Source organism: Elaeis guineensis, chromosome 15, assembly GCF_000442705.2.
Source record: "Elaeis guineensis isolate ETL-2024a chromosome 15, EG11, whole genome shotgun sequence".
NCBI classification, from domain to species: Eukaryota; Viridiplantae; Streptophyta; class Magnoliopsida; order Arecales; family Arecaceae; genus Elaeis; species Elaeis guineensis.
In genome coordinates this window covers 53451333-53456087 of record NC_026007.2, presented here as the reverse complement: position 1 = coordinate 53456087, position 4755 = coordinate 53451333, and the positions used below count along the sequence as shown (strand labels likewise).

The window sequence follows — 4755 nt, the reverse complement described above, 5'->3', positions numbered from 1 at the left end:
GGGATTTTGGAGTGGCCCATCATGGAATAAGAAGCTGTTTGGTTATAATTTTTAGAATAAAGCCTTATTTCATCCAAAATAAGGCAACCAAACACTACTTAAAAGTATAAAAATAAAAAGAATAGAAATAATATGAGGATGCCATCAAAAGTGGATTTAATTAGTGTATAAAGTACTACCAGCCTTCATTGAAACTTTTAAATTAACACGTAGTATTGACTTCCTCTGTTGTTTATTTCCTTATTAGAGATTTATTTCCTTATTAGAGACGCATACGGAAAAAACATACTCTATAAGGATTTGACAATGAAAATTAAAAAAAAAATAAACTGAAGAAACATAATACATCAAAGTATCATGATGCAAACCTACTTGGTGCATAACATATAACAGAGAGCCAATAACCTATCTTTTCTATTTTAATTCTTACCAGTATTATCTTTCCTAAAAGGATACATGGCATCATTAATGCGAAAACCATAATCATTCATTCTTATCATCATCATATTTTCTAAATTGACACATGGCATCTATGATGGCAAAATGCAGTACCGTATCTTTTACATTAAGAGTATGTTTATTTTGAGGGGGATTCGAAAATGAGAATGAAAACAAGTGACCCCTATTCTAATTGTTGATTGGAAGGGATTTCATTTCTGTTCTGATCCTAGAAGAATTGGAATCTTAATCCCCAAAATCTAATTTCTACACTCTTCTAGTATTTAAATTCTGCTCCAATACCAATTTTGATCAAACCAAACACATCGAGAGATATGGCTATTTGAATTTCTGTCAACCCATTCCGATTTCGAATCTGATTCCAATTCCAATCACAAACTAAATGCACTCTTAGTTTTTGCTACATTTATAATTTTCACGGAAAATCCGATAACATATCTTTCCCATTCAATTCTTAGAATAAGTAACTTCTCTAAATCAATGGCATCTATGGTGGAAAAATTTAGTTTCATGTCTGTTCATACAATAATTACCTTTTCGGTGGGAAAATCTGCTATCATATCTTTCTAATTCAATTTTCACCATAATCACATTTTCTATATTAATATGGCATCTAGTAGACAAATTCATTACCATATCTTTTCCTTTCAATTCTTACTGTAATCATCATTTCAATGGGAAATTATCTTTCCAATTCAATTCTTGGCGTAATCACATCTCCCATTGGCTTCATAAACGTAATAACTATTTGTATGGCAAAATCTTGGTTATTTCCTTCTAATTCAATTCTTACCATGATCACTTTTCTAAATCCACATCAGGCATCTGCATGTGAAAATTTAGTACGACCATAATTTTCCAGATTAATTTTTGGCATGATCACCTTTCCCATTCGGTCGTTACATAATCGCTGGTTTTACCGGAAAAAATCTAATTATGTCTTTCTAATTCAATTCTTACAAATCACTTTTCTAAATCAACACATCTGAATATCAAAATTTAGTATATTTTCCAGGGTTCTTACCAATGATATCCATGTCAATAGGAAAATCTAGTATTTCTTTCAGTGATGTATCTTTCCCGTCCAGTTCTTGCCATATCTATAGAAAGGTAAATGGAGTGGCGGTCTGGGAAGCTTCATATGTGGCAGAATATTTTGGATGAATTATTTGCGTTGATTGGATTTTCATGCCGCATCTAATTTATCTAGATATATCCATACTAGATGAACTTAATTATATTCAACTACCCTATCCAAAAAAAAAAGAAAAAAACCCAAAACAAGTCATTATATACTCACATCGAAATCATAATTACCTAGGTTTAGCTTAGTTTCATATCTGTTCAAAATCTTCTGTATTTTACCTGGTGAATTCAAAGATCAATTTCTGCAGCGTAACCAAACTTCTTTCAATGAACTCGAGTGTATTTTCTTGGACAAATTAAAATATGCTGTTCAAATTTTGGGCGCTTAATTTGCATATTCTATTCGAGAGGGACTCAGCGATAGTTATCAAATGGTTTTAGCATTTCTCGTCTCCAGATGCTGATTCCCGTCTTTTGCCATTGGACTGCCTCCATTGAGTGAACACTCTTCCTTTAAGGCGACCCGCATTTCGAAGGAGAAAAATAGCGCGGTGGAATGGGCTGTGGCATGTGTGGCCGGTCATTTATGAACTTTTTTGCGGACTTCAACTTGCAGTTCCCACTAAGCTGTTGAACATTTTATGGCCAACCTTGGATTGTATTTTTTCAAAGGTAATGCAATAAATATTCTTTTTTTTAAATAAAAACTGCCGCCCAAGGATCCTAGACGCACAAAATGGTGGGCGCTCGCCAGTTGTAAGCGATAAAAACCTCGAATTTAAACCATAGATCTCGAAGCGGCGATTGTGCAATCCAAAGGTTGATTCGCGCCAAGGAAGGTGAATCCTTCTTTCGCAGGAAAAAGAAACAAACCCTACTTCCCAAATACGGCCTCCCAAGAGCCTCCAAGGGGTCTCCATCCTAATAAAGAAATCATTGCTTTTTTCCTCAAAACCCAAATCCCAGCCCTATCTGAAGAGAGCAAGAAAGAAGTCTTGGTCTCTCCACTGCAGAAGATGGTTCGCTGCGTTGCCAAACTCACGGACGATCTCGTGGCCGAGATCCTTTCTCGCCTACCGACCAGTCCTTTTTCCGGTTCCAATGCATCTCCAAGTCGTGGCTCGCCCTTTCCTCTGATCCTTGCTATCAGAACAAGTTCCCTCGTGCTGCATCTGGCCTCTTCTTCAATGTCCCGATGGAGGCTCGGCGCCCATTCACAGGGCGAGGAGAGGTATACAATATATTAGCCTCTCAAACAATGATGATGATCTTGCCATCGACACCACTCTCAATTTCTTACCCAACATATGCAATATGGAGGTCCTCAGCTCCTGCAACGGCTGCTCCTCTGCGCTCGTGGGTTGCACAGAGCTGGGGTCTAACCCCTTGCGGCGTTAAGGCTCAATCCATCTATGTCTGCAATCCCGCCACTAGCGAGTGGGTCATTGTCCCTAAGGCAAATGACACATATAACTACCACTACCTAGCTTTGGGCTTCGATCCTCGTCTCTCCGCCACTACCATGTTCTCTGCTTCGACTTCTACAAGATCCTTAGGTTTATGATCTTTTCGAGTGAGACAAACGAGTGGGTCGTCAGCGAAGTCTTCGACGGCAAAAACTATCACGAACCACAAGCTACTTTCTTCCACGGAATTTTCCACTTTACAAACGGTCTGAACCAAGTCTTGGGAGTTGATCCGGAGGGAAAGATCTGCCGCAGAATTGAGCTGCCTGAATCTGATGGGATAGAATGTCTTGGACTCTCAGGAGGTTATTTGCATTACATGCTGCAAAGCAAGGATGAGATAAAGGTCTGGATGCTCAAGGACTATTCTCATGTGGAATGGGTGTTGAAGTTCTTGCATTAATATCAGAGCTATGTTACAGAACCATGGGATCTTTGAAACACAAAATGTTCATGGGATCTCTGAAACACAAAATATTCATATCTTGGAATTTCATCCAGATGTTGATGTTGTTTTCCTTCGAATAAAGCAGAAGATCTTCTCATATCACTTAAACAGCGGCAGATTGGAAGAAGTTGGCGACTTGTCCTATATATACGGTCCAGGATGTGCTGTTTATTCACCCCGCTTATCGAAGGGGTTTGGCGATGAGGTTGCCTAATGGGATGGACGAGGACAGGTTATATGCATTGTTCTTGGCAACAGATCAAGACGTGTTAGAGGTCTGTAAAATTTACCATCTATTGTCTTGTGGTTTTCACCTACTTGAATCCTGCCTTCGTAGTTTAACTGTGAAGATATTCATCAATCGTGGAATATATGTTATTTGATGCGGAACCAGCGCACCTACATCATCATTATTGTTTTGTCCTGGAAAAGATGAATTATGTGACTTGGCATTCCATTCTATTATATGCTTCATTCTAATTAATCTCTTATGACACAACAAAAAAAAACTAATGAATAATATGTCAAACAGATAATGCCTTCCTATGGCTCTGTTGTCCTCTGTTATTTTGCTCTTTCCGTTATATATATAGACACACACATATATTACAAATTAGAATGTGGAATTGATCGAACTGTTGTATTAGATATAATTTGGGTTTGATAAGAGTGCTCCGTCATAGATTCGGAAACTCTATAAGTTCTTTAATCAGGGTCTGATTGGGTTCATTATTGTAGGAGTTTACTACAAATCTTATATTAAGTATCTTCAAGATATTCCTTATTACGCTAGTTGGTTATAATTTGGTTACATTTATTAGATCTAGACTTGCAGCATTAGACTTGCCCAGTCTCACCACTGCGAACTCCCTCATAATGACTCGAGCATTGGGCTGGAATCTTTTCATCCACGAGGGGTGAATGGGTCAAGAAGCGACCTGCTGGAGACCTGTTGCCAAATAGCATGGTACATCACACGCTATTCTCTTCGGTGGAATTTTCTGTGAGACAAATGGTTAAAGAAACTCTTGGGAGTCGATCTTAGGGAAAGATTCGTTGTGCAACCGTGCTGGCTGGATGACCTCATGAGAAAGAGCATGTTACGTATTCCAAGAGATTTTGCGTCACATTGTGCAAGGTGAGGACCGTATGAAAGTTTGGATCCTGGAGGACTTCTAATACACCAAATGATTCCTAACATGATTTGTCATATCAATGCATACTAAACCATATTGATATTGAATCGGTACATGATAATGAGAGTGTACCGATTCTCAGTATGACTCTATATACTAG

At 38.2% G+C, this 4755-nt stretch overlaps 1 pseudogene; it reads left to right on the top strand.

The window, feature by feature from the left end:
- Window positions 1–3680, top strand: part of LOC140853962 (F-box protein At5g49610-like) — a 24218-nt pseudogene extending 20538 nt beyond the window's left edge.
- The last annotated feature ends 1075 nt before the right edge of the window (window positions 3681–4755 follow it).